Here is an 18066-nt window from a genome sequence, read left to right as displayed (position 1 = left end):
ATATAGTGTGTAGCCTATTTATGAGCCATTAAGTTAATTCTTTCTCTTTCTGTCCTCCCTGCAACCTCATTTCCATCCAAAGGCAAAGCTTCATGCCCATTTTGGAAGTGGAAATCTAGAGTTAAGTGTAGGTCATTCAAGCAATTGAAGTTCTTATCTGCACTCAGCCCTCTCTGAGATGTGATTGGGAGTCCTCTCTAGACTTGTAAAGGTAAATCTCGAATCTCTCCATTTGTAAAACCCTAGTGTAGTCTTGACAGCTGTAGGGTTTTCTAGCTCAGCCCATGAGTTCATTTTCTTGGTTAACTATATTTTATGTTATTATACTTTAGGCACTTTAAACACAATTAGAAAATCAAATTAGGTTGATAGTGGCTTAAAAAATAGCAGATTCTGGGGCTGGGAAGGTGGCTCAGTGGTAGAGCACTTGCCTTGCATGCCTGAGGCCCTGGGTTTGATTCCTCAGCACCACATAAGCAAAAAGAAAAAAGCCGGAAGTGGCTCTGTGGCTCAAAGTGGTAGAGTGCTACTTGAGCTGAAGAGCTGAGGGACAGCGCCCAGGCCCAGAGTTCAGGCCCCACGACCAGACCCTCCCCCCCCAAAAAAAAAAAAATAAAAAAAATAGCAGATTCTTTTTTTTTTTTTTTTTTGGTAGTATAAGGGTTGAACTTGGCCTTACAGTTCCTAGGTAGGCACTCTACTGCTTGAGCCAAACTCCCAGCTATTTCTGCTTTATGTTCCTGTTTTTGCCCAGAGCTGGCCTCTGACTCTCACTCCTCCTCCTGCCTACGGCCTGCTTCATGGCCTGCTTCGTGGCCTGCTTCGTGGATGGGGTGACAGGCATGCACCACTATGCACAACTTACTGATTCAGTGGGGCCTCACTAACTTCTTGCCTGAGCCAGCCTCTAGCCTCGATCCTTCCCATCTCTGCTTCCCCAGTAGCTGATGAGGACGGCATTAAGCAGAGATCCCTAGTTGCCAAGGAAACAGAATGGTTACTAGGGTCCCTGATTAGATTGCATCCATCCACAAAATACCCCTTTCCTGACCTTCAAAGAAGAGTCTAAGGTTAGCAAATATCTCATCAGATGACCCTCTGAAAGGGGGCTAATGAAGATGGTGATAAAATTCCTGTGGTGAGAGGAGCGGTGCCAAGTCCTGATAACTGGGAGGTTCATCCAGCAAGTAGAGTCCTTGCCTAGTACTCATGATGACCTAGAGTAACCTCTTGGCCCTGAGGAGCCTGGGACCTCCATTCAGGACTACTCAATCTCTGTAAGGAGCTTGTGCACGGCAACTGTGGGCATGCATGGATGCATATCTGGTACGTAAGTGACATCTGTCAGTCAACCTGTTATTAGAGTTCAAGCCAAACAAAGGAAGGCCTGAATAAAAAGCCCGCCCCTAAAGCATCTTGACTGGATCCCGCTCCTCCCTTGCGTTATAGCATGCTTGCACTTTAATAAACTTTCCTAACATTTCCTTATGCTTTGTGTCTTGAATTTTTCTGTTGCCAAGACAAATAACAAATTGAGGTTTAGCTGTATGACTTTCTGGTGAAGCTGGGATTACAGTCATGATTGTCATGCCCAACCGGAATTTTCTTTTTAAATTAAAAAAGTTTTGTTTTTGAGATGGGGTCTCATGATGATGCCAGGGTCGTCCTAAAAGTCCTGGGCGTCAGGGGACCTCCGGTCTCAGTTTCTTGGTAGTACTACTCAGTATTTGAGTAGTTGGAACTCCAGGCAAGTGCCATCATGCCTGGCTTAAACATAATTAGTAAGATTTCATTGCTTCATTGCTGCTGTTGGTCAGTAGTATGATGGGGGAAATGATAAGTTGTGTCCTAACTAACATTGCTGGAATGCAGCATTTAGGGACATGATATTGGTCTTAGTTGACTTGTGCCCCTAACAAACCTTTCTCTTTATAGCCTAAAATGGTGGCCCAAGTGGGCAAGTTTACCCTCCAGGCGAGTCCTCCCCGGACGCCATTGAAATGGTTGGTAGAAAAGCAGTCAGGGAACTTGGGCCACCTGTATAGCTAGCAGATGTCAGGGTAAGCTGGTAAACCAAACCATGTCTGACAATGAAATGCAGGCAGAGGGGCTTCTGAAAGAACGAAGAAGTAAAGAGGACACAAGGACTGGGTATTAAATCTTTTGGCTCCTTGAACTTACAGGAAACAGGAGACCCACCAATCAGAAAGCAGTTGTGAAGGACTCCAGTACTCCCTATTTAACCAGGTCCAGGTGGTGTGCCAGGCTGAAGTGCTGCTTTCTTGGGGTGTCTCTGGGTCACACATTCTCCTTCTCTGTCACATTGCTCTTCTAATAAGCTTCACCATCACCTGTACTTAACTTCATGTCTTGCCTATATTCTTTTTTTGCTAGGTGCAAGGACCGAGGTCACCTTAGCTGTTCTGTTTCTGGGAACATATTTGATGCACTGACTAGGAACTTAGGGATTAAGTGTGTCCTTTTCTATCTCGTTCTCATGTAGTGTTCACGTCTCGCGCCTTTATACTGTTAGCATTACTGGGTGTCTACTATGGGAGGTTCTGTGCCAAGTGCCTCATGCTACTTTGTTCATCCTGAAATGGGGAGGCTGGAGGCTGGAGGCTGGGTCTGGCCAGTGCCATCTCGGCCATGTGGTGAGCTTGTCTTCTTGGTGGAGGCAGGGAAGTTCTACCTCCTGGGTGATGGGCGTGTCTGAATTCCTAGAGGCAGGGGTGAGGACTTAAAGGATCAGATACTGGACCTGTTAGTCCTGTGCCTTGAACCCTGCCCTCTGCCCCTGACACTATTTATGTGCAGACCAGCTCAGGCGCAGGTATGCACTGTCTCGTGTTCCTGAGTATCCTGTCTGCTGGCTTGAGGTGGCGCCCACTTCAGTGCCCCATTGGGGTTGATCGGCTTTGTTGGTGGTGTTCTACTGCTCTTTCCTTGCTTACTACTGTCATGGCTCAGTTTTCTAACAGTGTTAAGTGTATTGGAGGGGCTGCAGATCTTTGTGATATGAGTCTGCCTGCAGTTACCAGCTTTCCAATAAAGACTCCTGATTGGACTTCTCAAAATGTGGTTTCTCTGTTTCTCATGATTGAGTTTCCTCATAACAGTCCCTTCAGTGAGGTATAGAGCCTTGTTTTGAAGATGAGGAGGTGAGCTGACGAGGTAGAAAAGCTCATTGAGATTACATGGCTGGTAAACAAGGGCAGACATGGAATCCACATCCCAGATGTTCTTGTTCCAGAGTGTGAGCTCTGTCCTACGTTGAACTTCCTTGTTCTAAGTCCTTTGCCACATTGCTGCATCCTGATTCTGCTTCCACGCCTAGAACATGTCAGCATTTGCATTTGCATGCTTTGTTTTAGTCTTGTGTTAAGCTCTCTAGAGCTGTTTCTTAGAGTAATTGTCTTCACACTGAGGTAAATATGTGCTTGGGGGCTCATGGAGATGTCCCCCTGGGTTTTGCAAACTAGAATGGTTTCAGGATTGCTCAAATACTTGCTGTTTGTATGCTTGCTCCTCCTGTGTGGTCCCTGTACCTGGGGCTGGCTCCTTTCATTCCTCTCCATTCCACATTGCTGCCTGCCCGGGGGAGTAAAAGCCTGTAGTTCTCCCAGTAAAGAGACCTTGAAGCAATTCTTAGGTTCAGGATGAGAATTACAAATAGGGAAGTAGCGAGAGACCTGGTGAGAGTATAGCAATTCCTTCTTGATTTGAGCTTTATCTCTGTTGTATTTGTGGCAAGGAATTAGAAGGAACAAAGATGAATACATTTAATTGAATTGAAAAGCAAATTTTCTGATAGGAAATAAATTTGATTTGATTGTAGATTTGTCACTGAAGGTCAACCTTAGCAACTGTTGTGAAAATGTGAAATAAATTTCAAAATAAAAATTTGCAATTCCGGTGCAGAAGAATTAAGATTCTTATGCATCATTAACTTATTGAGGTTGATGTGGGGAAGCTCATTCAATCCGGCATTAATATCTGGTGTGTTCAAGTCATTGTGTGATTGGCCAAGTAGCTTTCTGCCCTTTATTTTTTGAAAATCTGCCTTACCAAATATAAATGTTGCCCCAAAGCAGGCAAAAATTCCTGTGCTTAATATAAGTAAGGAAATGAAAATATGAGAAAGGTGGCAAGAGGGGAAAATGAGCCAAGCACCCATTGTAGAGCCGTGAGCATGTGTGGGTTTTCTTCTGTACCTTCTCCCTGGAGCCATATACTGCTGATACCAAAGGTCTGTGCGTTTAAAATATATAATAGTATGCTGGAAATTGGATTCTCTACTTCCATTGAATTTATGTTAGAAATTTAAAATGGCAACCTAAAAGAGCCATTGGAATAGGATTTTCATTGTTCTTTGAGGGAGGTGCGTTGGAAAAACATTATTTGAGGTTCCTGCACCAGCCTGACACTCCTCAGCCCAAGTCTGGCTAGAACCCCTAATTGTCTGAGGTTGAAATTAGACTTACGTCTCCTAGATGCTGTAAACCCAGATTGTCAGTGGCCTCAGAGACTGCCTCTGCAGGGTAGAGCTGCATGGATCCTGTGTAGCAGTTATGTTCTAGAGCCTTTGAGCTGGACGTTCTACTGTTCCTCTAGTCCTGCCAGAGAAGCTGGTGAACATCATAGTTTACTTGGAGGAGGCGGAGACGTGCTGTCTGAGGACAGCTCCAGTGTATCACAAAGAATTGAACATTTAGTATTGTCTTATTCCTAGGTGAGACCAATACCATTGGTTTACAAGTGGAAGTTGAACAAAACTTGTTATGTTGGAGTATGTACACCAAACCATTACTAAATGCAAGCAGACAAGAAAAAAACAGCCACGGGGATTTACACAACAGCCAAAGCAGACAGAGTGACCGTACACACAAACAGTGAGCAGTGGAAGTGCAAGTTGGGTTCCTGGTATGGCTTGGTGGGCAAAGTGGCCAGGAAGGTGGAGAAGGTGGTCCCGGTTCGTAGATGGTGTGGACACGCCAGCCATCCTTCCCAGGTTAGATTCCTGCCTGACTCCACTTCCAGCACGGCCCAGTTCTTTCAGTGCTCCTCACACCCTCCTTGATCTCATGAAAGCTTCGAGGGAGTAGGAAGTTTGTTTTAATGGCTCTGCTTGTCCAGTCAGCTATGCCAGGCTGGCCTCAAAACTTGTGATCCTCCTTCTTTGGTCTCTTAAATTCAAGGATTATAGGCATGTACCACCACACCCAGTTTACATTTCTTTTCACTTTTCTCATTTTCCTTTTTTTGTTGACTGTGTACTTGTACTATTATTTCACCTACTGAGACCTTTTAATGAAGACCCCTTAAACGTGTAAGTGGCTCAGCTCCATTGGTGGGTACAAAGCCCAGCCAGTACCACACGAGTTGTACAAGTAGAGAAAGGGTTATTATGTGCTGCATGCAAGGAGCGTGCTGCACACAACCCTTCTAGCAGTGTCCCTCTGCTTTTTAGGGGAACTCATAATACTCATTCAGAGAAGTTGGCGTCACAGGTAGAGATGGACACATCCCCTGCACACCCAGCTTGGACCTCAGCCACTTTCCTACATCCACATCCCACACACAGGGACAGGATGGCCTAGGTAGAGAATTTAGTAGTGTAATGAGCAGAGTTTACTCTGGGTCACCTAAGGTATGCGGAGAGTAGCCTGGCCACTTGCACTAGCTCCTTCTTAGTTTCTCCGGGGGCCTTATATGAAATAAACAAGCAGACAAAAGTCTCACTTGTGCTTTTGGTATTATTTAAAACAACAACAAAACACCAAAACCCTTGCTAGGTGTGATGTGTTTATACCTGTAATCTCTGCAGTTGTTTTGGTAGACTTTTTTTTTTTTTTTTGGCAAATTCAAAATCAGCCCAGGCTGGCTACTGTGTAAGACCCTCTCTCAAAAAACCCAAACCAATCAAGCCACCTGCTGAACATACTCCTTATTTAATCCAGGATGATGAAGATTAACAGTATATGTATATATATATATTTTTCTTGCCATTTTTATCACATGAGCTGTATAGTTTTAGGTCTTACATTTAAATCTTTAGTCCATTTTGAGTTAATTTTCATATGTAGACTGAAATAGTTCTGTATTTTTTAAACCTATTTAGACCTCTGTAAATAGGAGGGAGGATGTGAATTATTTGTGGATTAACCCACTGATTTAACAACATCAGATCTAATAATACTCCTTTCTTCCTAAACAATGGTTAAGGTGTCATTTACATACCATGAAATCCGTCTGTTTGAAGAGTGTAGTCTTGTGGTTGTGAGAGGGAGAGAAGCCACAGGCACACCCCACTCCACACCTCCTGCCGATGAGCATTTGTGTCGGGAGACACAGCGGTTCTCTTAAAAATGTGCCACCTCCTTTGGTTGTCTGGAGATTTCTGGACTTTCTAAAGTGACGATGAGGGACGGGTTCTCCGGACCTTACATACATCAGGCAAGCCCGGAGAGCCACACTCTTGGAGTGTGTGTGCATTTCTCAGTATCTGAGCCAGCTGCGTATCATCATCCACCCACATGCTGAGCTTACAGTCTTCTCGGTGGTTGGACATCCATCTACTTAGTGTGGTTTTATAATAGAAATCTGATCATATGATATATTGCAGGAAGAAAGAAATAAGAGTCAGTGCTTTACTAACTAGACTATTTTCTTATTGTTGATGTCGTTTATATTTTGGCCAAAGGGAGTTTGGATCTCTTATAGAAGAATTTCCTCTGAACTTTTGCCAGGATCAGTTTATTGTCATTTCTAGTTACAAAGGGTTTCTTTTTTCAAACTTGACATCCACCTCCTTTCTCTCACAGCAGATGGGAAAGATCAGCAAGCTGCTATAGACAATTATAGAATTTTCCTTGCTCTGTTTGATCTTTGATTTTAAGACAACTTTTAACCTTGTAGTAATCTCCCAAGAGATTTGAGAAAATATTTAGTAAGACAAAATTATGGCGACCATGAATATGTAATTGCTGTTCAGAAAGCCTACTGCTAAACATGAGGCCAGTGCTTTTAAAAAATCATTATCAGCTGTTAGTGGTCTTTATTAGCTGAGTTCTTTAGTTGATATCTAAATGCATTTTCCCAAAGTAGTTTGGGATTTATGATTAGAAAAGCAATGAGACCGTTCTCAGTGATATATATCAACAGCTAGGAAAAAAGTCACATTGATGAATAGTCAGATTTTTCTAATTAGGTTTTAAGATTAAAATTAGACTATTTTAATTTGGAATTTGAAATGTTGCTTTAAGTTGGCTTTCCTACAAACCTTGAATTTGTTTCAGTCTTCTCCTTTAAACAAATAGATTCAGGCATGAATGCAAATAGGGTTGTAACACATAAAGATGAAAGCTTTCTAACCTTAAAACATGGTTAAACCAAACCAAACTAAAAAGCCAACAACCACAAGTTCATGACTGTTGTGAGCCCCAAAGAGCTGAGATTCCAGGCAGTCAGTGAGCCGAGCCCAGCCCAGCTAGGGCAGGGCAGCTGTTCAGTGCTGGGACTGGGGGAGGCGCTGGTGTGGGCTGGGTGAGCGTGCAGTCCCTGGAGGCGGTAGCGAAGCCACAGCCTTCTCAGGCTTTTCCTCACAAACTGCCAGCAGCTCTGAAGACTGCATTTTGGAGACAACATCCTTTGGCAGTACAGGGACCAGGGAGATGAACTACTGCTGTAGCAGCGACAAGATCTCTGCTAAGGCCTCCGTCCTCTCTCCCAAGTGGCAGCAAGGGAAGGAGGGAAGCCTCACAGTTACTGGGACAGGGTGGAGCCCAGTGTTGGAGTGTTTGTGGAGTTTATATGTATGTGGAGTTTATAAGCACAAGGTCCCAAGTTCAATTCTTGCAAGGAAAGAAAGAACCCATGGTTTCTGTTAGGGCAGTGGTAAAGCCCATTACATGGGGAGCAGGGAAAAGAGACACCCTCCTGCTCCCTGGAAGTGTGCTGCCTGGAGCCACAGCTGGGGAAGGAAGGAAGGAAGGAAGAAGACCTGAGATTGAGCCTGCCTACACCCATGCTTCGTCAGAACAGCATGGAAGTTCCTGTTCCCTCTCCTTTGCCAGATGGTAAGAAACAGGCAATGTGGTCTACTCTCGGGAGACAGCTGGACCATGCAGACAGACCCAGACGGGGTCCCTGAAGGGGAAGGTTGATGCTGAGAGCGCAGATGCTGAGGAAGAAAGGCCTCTGGCCACCAGTGGGAGTGTGGTCATCACCGGAGCTGAAGGGAAGATGTATGCATAATTAGCCTCAAGCCCAGCCCCAGTTCTGACCCAGGGACCCACCTGAAGGCAGAGCAGAAGAAAGGCGTGCCCATTTCCAGACCCAAAACCTGTGTGACCTGACTACTTTCTTTTGTAGCATGTCCAGCTTTCAACAGAACAGAAGCCAGAAGAAACAGTGCCAAGAATAGTCACCAAGTTCCGATGCCACAGAGGCAGGAAATGCTTGATAGGGAATGAAATATAACCATGGTTACTGTATTGAGAAAGAGGAACAGCATGTGAGTTAGGGGATAATTTTAGCAGAAAGGTAGAAACTATTGCAGCTCACACCCAGGTGGAGATGACACTGCTAAAAATAAATCAGTGGAGGGGCTGGGAAGGTGGCTCAGTGGTAGAGCGCTTGCCTCGCATGCATGAGGCTCTGGGTTCGATTCCTCAGCACCACATTAGCAGAAAAAGCCGGAAGTGGCGCTGTGGCTCAAGCAGTAGAGTGCTAGCCTTGAGCTGAAGAGCTGAGGGACAGTGCCCAGGCCCAGAGTTCAGGCCCCACCACCGACAAAAAAAAAAAAAAAAAATTAGTGGAGAACAGAGGTGGAGGCATGGCTCTGTGGTAGAGTTCTAACCTAGCAAGCACAAGTCCTTGAGTTCAGACCTCAGTACCACCACCACCAAAAGCCCCAACCCCCCTAAAATTCCTGAAAATAAGAATTGCTGGGAACTTGGTGCGCCTGAAGCGGAACCGGCGGCGGCAAGACTGATCAGAGGCTTGCAGGGTGAGGCTAGGAGAATGAGTGGACTCTAGCCCCCACGCCAGGGGACGCCGGCTCCATGAGCTGGCCTCCCTCCTGATTGTGTATTGATCAAATGCTGTGAAACTGAACTCCACCTGGACTGAATATAAATTTCCTTTGAGGTACTGGTGCACTTGCTAGGAAGGTGCTCTGCCACTTGAGTTGCACCCCTAGCCCTTTTGATGTTATTTTTAGATAGGATTTTTTAGATTGGGCTAGCCTAGCTCTCTGATCATACGACCTCCACTTTCTAAGTACTTGGGATTACAAGCATGAGTCACTATGCCTGGGCTAGCCTCCAACTGTGATCCTCTAGTTTTTACCTCCTGCATATCTGGAACTACAGGTGTGACCTACTCCCATACCCAGTCAACTTTATATAAATAAAAAAGGCAACCAGACAGTGAGGAGGACCAAAAGGAAATACAAACTATTATGAGCTTAACTGTATTACAAATGAACAACATAACCTTGCTATGGGAGGTAAGAGGAGAATTAGCTTGAATAATGTTGTAAATTTGTATTTTGACTGGATATCTTAAGGCTAGATGTAAAAAGATCCACACACAAATACTGTCCTCCAGATAGTAATAGTTTAGCAGGCCTGAAAGGATATGTCAACTAGAGTTGAACAATAAATGCAATAGATAATGGAAGGTGAATCCTTTACTGTCAGAGAAACACAAGACATGACCAATGAGAAAAGGTGACAGGTAAGAATGGTTTTGGCTTGCAGCTGCACTATCAGTATGATTTCACTTTCTGTAGGCAGAGTTAGATGCGTAAATATATACAAATGTGTGTATAATGCATGGGTTAGTGTGCGTGGCTTATTTTCTCTCTCTGCTGAGAGGGTTTCGGAGCTTGCAAGGAGCAGTGAGTATATCTGATGCTCACAGCTTGGTTATAAATAACTGTTCTCTAATAAAAGGAACCAAGACTTGTTGGAGAATTGCTGACTCAGGACTTGGACAGAGAAAAGTGCAAATAAAATCTGAGTACCTTTGGTGGGAGACATGAAAGAGTTCTTACACAGGAACCAGTTTGGAAAAGCTCTGTGTCAAAGCCAGAACAGCAGGAGTAGCACCTCAGAGAATAAGGTATAAACCTACGAGTGTGTGCAGGTGCAAATAATGGAATGAGTGTGTGGGGGGTACAGAGAAGAGTTTCAGTTACTGGCATAGGAATAAGGGTAAAACATCACAGGAGAACCACTCAGCTCTGATTACTGCCGGCGATGTCACAGGATGGACAGTCTGCTGGGGAGTGGAAGTTTGACAGGAAACAGTATATTTACAGCCTTACAGTGTCTCCCACAGGACATTCATTACAAGGGAGAGAGAATAACTTTACAGTGGAGAAACCTGGCAGCTGTCAGCTCACCAAGAGAAGACCTTGTCAGCATCCTGGACTTCTTGCCCAGATGCAGAACCTAATCCATTGTGAGAAAACAACAGATGTATCCAAAATCACTGGCCATGGTTCACAAGTGTTAACCACCATACCTGGCCCTTAAGATGATTTTAAAATTAAAAGTTAAAGGAAAAAATAAAAAAATAAGCGGTACCCTGATAGTCTGTGAAAAACAGAGCTCCTCCTGAGTTCAAACCAAAAGATTCCCTTCACTCTCCAAAAAGAGATCCAACCAACTAAACAAAGAAAAACAGAGTCCCCACCTCCATGCTGCAGAGAAGAGTTGAATCTGTAAATTTTAGTTCTCTAAAAATAAGATTATTTTCTACCTCCATACTTCTGTTGTACAGCTTCTTAAAGGAGAATGGTTTGTGACTGGTTTTCTCTTCAAGTATTTTAGGACCTTTACATTTTATCTATCAAATGATAAACCAAATTTGAACACGTACAAACAGGGCTCGGGAGGTGGCTTAGTGGTAGAGTACTTGCCTTGCATGCATGAGTCCCTGCTCGATTCCTCAATACCACATACACAGGATAAGCTGGAAGTGGTGCTGTGGCTCAAGTGGTAGAGTGCCAGCCTTGAGCAAAAGAAGCTCGGGAACAGTGCTCAGGCTCTGAGTTCAAGCCTCAGGACTGGCAAAAAAATAAAAAGTCATACAAACAAAGGCGTTTCAACTCAGCCTGTACTATGTATACAGTAAATCTGAATCCTTCCAGTATTCTCCCTTCCCATCTCCCATTCCATCCATCTCCGCAAGTTTCCCATTTCAATTTTCACACATGTACAATTGAGTATTGTATGTGTGTTCTTTACTCTCTCCATTGGTCTGCCCTCCTCTTCCCCTTCCTTCACCCTTCCTCTCTTCACACAAGAAATGTTTCAGTTTCCTGGTATTCATTTTGTTAAAGTGTCTGTTAATTGGGAAAGGCACTCTTTTTTTTTTTTTGGTCAGTCCTGGGATTTGAACTCAGGGGCATGGGCCCTGTCCCTGAGCTTCCTTTGCTCAAAGCTAGTGCTCTACCACTTGAGCCACAGCGCCTCTTCTACCTTTTTGTGTATGTGGTGCTGGGCATCATGCATGCTAGGGAAGCAGTCTACCACTAAGCCCCATTCCTAGCCTGGAGTGTCGGTTAATTGTTATAAGGGGTTACACCATGGAAATCTACACCTGTGTATAATACACTTTAGTCAGTTTGGTTGTGGGCATATGCATACGTGTTTCTATATATGTTTTATTTTACATCTGAGTTCCACATATGAAAAAAAGCATGTACCTCTTGTCTGTCTGAATCTTTTTTTTTTTTTTGAATCAGGTCGTGGGACTGAACTCTGGGCCTGGGCACTGTCCCTCAGCTCTTCAGCTCAAGGTTAGCACTCTACCACTTGAGCCACAGTGCCACTTCCGGCTTTTTATTTTTTCTGCTTATGTGGTGCTAAGGAATCGAACCCAGGGCCTCATGCATGCAAGGCAAGTGCTCTACCACTGAGCCATCTTCCCAGCCCCAATTGTCTGTCTGAATCTTGACTTCACTCAGCGTAATTTTTCAGGGTCCATCTCCTTCTCAGGACAACTGGACAGTTTATTTTTTATAGATTTCTTCTTGTCAGTTTCTATTCCAGAAATTTCCTTTTTTCCTTTGTTTTGTCTTAATCTCTATATTTCATATTTAGGGGTTTCCTCAAGTGTCTGGTCTAGATCACTCAAAGCTGGCATAGGTAGGCCCTGTCAAGTGGAAGGCTTCCCTCTAAAGAGCTCTGTCTAGTAGTAATGTGTAATTTTCAGTTTTCTTATAGGAAAAATAACAGGTTAAATTAATATTAATGATTTTAAAATTTAACTTGTATGTCAAAAATACTATTTCAACAGGTAATCAGTAAAACACTTTTGAGGTCTTTTGCATTTTGTTTTTCTACTGACTCTTAAAAATCCATAGTGAGTTTTACAGTGAGTTTATCTTAGGTAGGCTGGTAGCACCTGTCTTCACCTATTGGTTTTTGATCTTGGGTGGCCATACTGAGTATTACTCAAAACATTGGTGTGCCTCTTAATGTAAAAATGAATTCTTTATTCCCCCACCCCCTCATCAAGGGGTGTGAGCAGCTCTACGATTGCCACTGGGGAGTGAGCCTCACTGATTTGTGAGCCTCTTGATTCATGCTTAGGAATAATAATTTCTTGCAAGTTATCCTGGCTCTAAGGTTCATTTTTTATTTTATCTGCATGCAGATAATGGTGGGCATGTTAATCAAGTGAGGAAAAGTGCAGGGAAAGTTTGCATACCACTTCCATACCATCAGACTTTGTGTGTGACTCTGGACATTGATTTGACACTCCATGGATAAGAAATTGGGGGTGGGCAAGGCAGGGCTCCTGTGATCGTATGAAATTCTCAAGATTATTCATTCCTATCAATATTTGTTTTATACTGTATTAAAGTAATTTTCCCCAGGGCATAAAAATGTAGGCTTATTCAGCAAGTTAAATGTACTCACGTGTAACATGATGTATAATTGCATCAAAAGAGGGTTCTTAATTCTTAATTAAGAATTCTTGATTATGCTTTTCAGAGTTTTAATCACTTGTGGACTTACACTATCATTCCATTTTGATTTGCTAATGTATCTCATAAAGATCATCCTGTTAACTAAAGAAACCTTCTGTTGGGTGTAGAACTCCTGCTCTGAAGTGTTGGTTCTGAAGGACATTGGTTGAGGCTGTCTTGTTTGCATTGACTGCTATGTTGTGGCAAACTAATGATGCGCTGTCTTGGTTGGGGTGGAGGAGGGAGTTCGAGCCGTGTGCTGGATGTGCTGCTGGAAAGTCTGCACCTGTAAGAAAGTACATTCAGCTTGGAAAAGGCCTTAGGAACGACCCAAAGAGTTGTGAAAGGTATTCTTACCTACGGGTGATAAAGATGGGTGAACCCTGATACACCCCCCCCCCCACACCCACACCAACATTTACACCACTGATACCATGCACTCCTCATAAACTCCCACACACTCATACTCAACCCTAAACAATATGCCATATTTAGCCACACAATCTCAAAATACCTATGTTGTAAGGATAACATAAATAAGTGGAATGCCATTTAGATTTGTTTGTGTTATCTCTTTCATCTGCTTCTGCCTGTGCCCAAGATGATGGTGCTCAGAGGTGAGGTCTGGCAGGAGGCTCTGTCCATCGCCAGACTGTGTCCTCAGGAGGCTGTGTCCTCTTCACCTGTGAGGTTCTTGATGTTGAATCTGTAGGCATCTTGGTCTTGGGCTTCCTTGCTTTCACAGAAACGAATTTGGGCTGCTTACCAGCTGCTCTCTCTGCGGTTTTCTGCTGTGGCAGACGGGTGAAGATATTGCTTGAATGAATGCGCAGGACTGGAATAGTCACGGGAATGCTGCTGTCCATACACGGCCCTCAGGGAGACAATTCAGCTGTGCGGTGTTCATGATTCACATAGCAGGACTATTTCTGAAATGATGCACGATTCTTCAGTTTACCTGGTGGTTGCCTAGAAAGATCACTGTATATTAAGTGCAATAGGGCAGTGGAAGGATGACTTTTTGTATATAAGAAGAATTAGGTCTGCACCTCAATGTCCTGGGTGGACACTTGCAAGCGGTATGGGACGGGGACATATATTGTGGGAATGAATGCCCAGGGCGTTCCGCTGTCAGAAGCCAACTACCTCACATTTCTCCTGTCCCTTAGGGACAGCGCCAGCACTTCCAAGTAGCAGTGTTTGAGGTCACCCATGCCCTACAGGAGATTGCTAGAATACAGGATAGAGGTGCACCAACATCACACACCTCCCTGACGGGCAGCTTGGGAAGGTTTTACTTGATTAGGAGATGACTTCTGTTTCCTGACACTCTAGGTTTAGGTCACCTGCATTTGAATCCTACCCCCTGGTACTTGTGTGGTCTGCTCTTGTCTGTTACTTAACCTTTCAATGGCTCCCTTTCCTTATCAGAGCTAGAGTGCCTGCGTGGAGAGGTTGCTCTGAGGGTGAGGAAGCTGGTGCTCTGCTGTGTTTTGGGTACTGGTGACATCTAAGTTCTGTGTGCCATGCGGTTTTGTTGTTGTTGGTACCTGGGCTTGAACTTAAAGCCTTATGCTTGCTTGGCTTTCTTACCCAGAGACGGTACTCTACCACTTGAGCCATGGATCCAGCCCTTATGCATGGAAGACTTTAGAACAATAGAGAGGAAAGAATGGACTTTTTAAAAGTGAGAAAGGAAACTTATACCAGAGAATTAAAGCGATCATGTATGTATGCAGGTTTTTCTTGTAGTGAGTCTTGATCAGATCAACAGGAAAGCTTACTGGATGTAATCCAGCAAGTTGATACCATGCTTTTATCTTCCTTGTTGGCATGGGTAATGATGATCAATGGCTACAACTGACGAGTTCTGAGCATTTGCTGGCCTGGATCCAATAGGCCTAGAAGCATTGTATTATTGGTTTTAAAGAAGCCTATGAAGCATATATTATTTACATAATGAAGATGACAGTGTTTGAATAATTCACTCTAGTGTCCCGGTTCGGAGTTCAGAAGCAAATTTAATTTGAGAGTCCATTCTGTTGATCAGTGTGCAGCCTGAGCAGCCAAGAGGGCAAATGAAGACACATCTTAAGCCTCAGCCTCCCAGAGCTGTCTGCTCTGGACAGCTAATCCTTGGCGGGGCTTGTTTGGCTCTAAGATTTTTATGCTTGGTGTGTGGGCAGAAGTTTTGTTTTTATTTAAAGGGCATCAGTGTCTAGGTCAGACTCTCCCCAAACACTTGAGAGCTGATGGCAGGGCTTTTGTGGTGGTCATTGAGTACTTGCACTGTGGCTAAGGTGTGTGACTGAGGCTGTGATTTTAAGCTTTATTGGTTTATGATGACTGTGACTTGTACGTATGTGACTCTGCTTCCTCTAGGTGTGCACTGGTGTAGCTCAGGTCAGGAAGACAGGAAGAGAAAAGGCGGGGCCAGGGGGATGGTAGAGGGAGAGGGGTGCTGCCTTTGGCGGCCTTTGTCTCCTGAGCCTGCAGAGCCCTGGCCGGGCCCTGGATGGAGTGTGTGCTGGGAGGCATGGGGACTTACTGCCAGCCTGTCTGCTTTTCCAGACACAGCTGTCCTCCGAAGCCACTGCAGCCCCGCGGCTGCCCCCACGTGAGGTTCTGGGCTGTGTGTGCACTCTCAGGGCTCCAAGCCCAGGGCTTCGGTGCTGGCTCACTTTTGGTCTTCAGGCTGAAGTCAGCGCAGACTGAGGCCACTACTCCAGAGCCTGTGGCTGACCCTGCCCAGCTGCTGTTCTGCAGCCACCGCAGTCTCTGGTCAGCTAGGTAACGTGCAGCCCTCACTGCCTTACAGCCCTCACTGTGATTTGAAGTCAGGAGAGTAGAGTGAAGCTGGAGTATGTAGGCTGGCTTTATTTACTTATGTAGATTGCAGCATCCATGCTGGCCCTGGTGGCTCACTCCCGTTATTCTCCCGAATCAGGAAGCTGAGATCTGAGAATCATGGTTCCAAGCCAGCCTAGGCAAGAAAGTCCGTTGACAGTTGTGTACATAGGCCTGATTTATCGCAATCGGTTGTGCTAGTCTTTGTGTTGAGATGGGATTCCACTGTGTTGTCTGGGCTGGCCTTGATCCTGGTCTCAATAATCCTTAAAACCTCAGCCTCTCGAGTAGCTGGGACTGCAAGTGTGTACCTGTATGCTGTTAGTTTTTAATGGCGAATCTTTATGGAGAGTTAGGATGGGTGTCTGCCTAGCAAATGAGAGCATTTCATTACTTAGTCTGTAACACTGTTGGCTGTTACCAGTGTAATGTATAACAGGATATAAGTTTATGTTTAAAATTTATGACCGTGATTTTAAATTATTGACTGCTATTGCTAGGTCACGACTCATATAGCCTAGGAATTGCATAGTCAAATAGAGAAAAGTTGCCTCGTGCTAAGTAGAAGCTGGAAATTGGCTCTTTGCAAGTGGCTCTTGTCCTCAGTCATGTTTTATTTAGGTGTTTAGCAGTGTGCTGTGAGAGCTTCTAGTTAAAACTTGCCGCGGACCGGGTTCTGTCGGGACGACGGAGGACACCTAAGGGAGGAACCTGGAATAGGTGGGGAGATGGCAAACAGACAACTCACACACAAGAGGAGTGGATGCTGAGTGCGATTTAATGCAGAGGATAACAAACTTTTATAGCAAAAGTCTCCATGAGAAAGGGCAAAAGGTTACACCATCTTGCTGCAGGGCTTCTTTCTTGGGTGGTCACCAGCTGGTCACCTGATAGGCACTTGTTTCCGGCTTATCTCTAAGAAATATAATGGGTTTCGATGTTTTGTCATCAACTAACCATTACCTTATTTCTATAGAGGCCTTAACTGTCCCATAAGATCTTTCCTGTTCTTTCCTCAATAGCAAGGTCACCGAGGCCTACATCTAGCAAGTCTTTTAGTAAATGAAAGAGAGTAACAAGAAGTTCTTTCTAAGGGAACGTTGACAATGAGCAAGTACAAAGAGCAGTAGAAGCAGTAAAAGATTAATAGGCACTCTTATGCAGTGAAGAAAGGCAGAAACACATCTTTTCCCAGGGGTTTTTCCAGCCTTTTCCCAGGAGTAGGCCTCTTAGAAGCCCTATTCTCCGAGGTAGACTTCGGTGAAGTCCCAAAACTTGGAGATAGGTTTCTGTAAAGCCCCATTCTCTGAGGTAGACTTCGGTGAAGTCCCAAGACTCAGAGATAGGTCTCGAAGCCCCTATCATGGTCTGATAGATGGTCTCCCATGCTAAGCAGACTCTACTGGGGTCGGCGTGGCATTTGCCCCTTTTTTTTTTTTTTTTTTTTTTTTTTTTAAAACTCTTCAATTGTTTATGAAGCCTTATCGAGACTTCATCATGAGATCAGCGTGAAGGGATTCTGCGAAGGTGAGCTGTGCTGCTTTGCACCCCGGCTCCTGGTCTTTATCTTGAACTGAAGGGTGCATGATTCATAAGAACATTACCTATAGCCCAGTGCTCAGTGGTGTCTGTTGAGTGGAGAATGAAATGCACAGGGCTGTTGCAGATGCTTTGTCTCTATTAACCTTTCTAGCCCTTCCATTTATTTTGATGGGTAGAAGGACATATGCCCCCAAATCACAGAGGCAGTGTGTTCTCAGATGTGGGATCATCTCTAAGACAATGGTGTTAATCATTTTAATAAAGTAAGACTCAGTTTAACTGATTTGAACAGTTTTGCTTCATATTTATTATGAGGTTTCATGAAATCAGAAATGGTAAGCAAGTCTGACCTTGAACTTGTTTGTGAGGATGCATAAACATCAGTGTTTTGAAATTAAATCAAGTGCTTGATATAATTCAAATGTTTTGAGTTACTAATCCTATGATTTCAATAAACAGTTTGCAGTATTGTTGCTATTCTGTTGTAAATTTGTGAACTACTGAGGCGAAACCCCTTTGAACACTTTTTTTTTTAAATTTTAAAGTGGCAAAGCAGTGGGTTAGAGAGGGGGCGGGAAGGGGAGGAGGGGGAGAGAGGGAGGGAGCACCTGTTCCCTGTATAGGAAACAGGAGTTAAAGACTCCTCGTTGAACACTTCAAGGAAATGAATGAGGGCAGTGTAAAGCAAG

The 18066-nt window shown here is 44.3% G+C and overlaps 1 protein-coding gene across 1 annotated transcript in view; it reads left to right on the top strand.

Annotated features, from left to right (window-relative positions):
* Positions 1 to 18066, top strand: part of Smyd3 (SET and MYND domain containing 3) — a 407738-nt gene that overhangs the window by 40117 nt on the left and 349555 nt on the right. The window lies entirely within an intron of this gene.

The sequence above is a fragment of the Dipodomys spectabilis genome, unplaced genomic scaffold (genome assembly GCF_019054845.1).
Source record: "Dipodomys spectabilis isolate Male_0828 unplaced genomic scaffold, ASM1905484v1 ptg000288l, whole genome shotgun sequence".
Taxonomy (NCBI): Eukaryota; Metazoa; Chordata; class Mammalia; order Rodentia; family Heteromyidae; genus Dipodomys; species Dipodomys spectabilis.
Note: the sequence above shows the minus strand (reverse complement) of the source record. Positions and strands in the feature narration are given on the sequence as shown.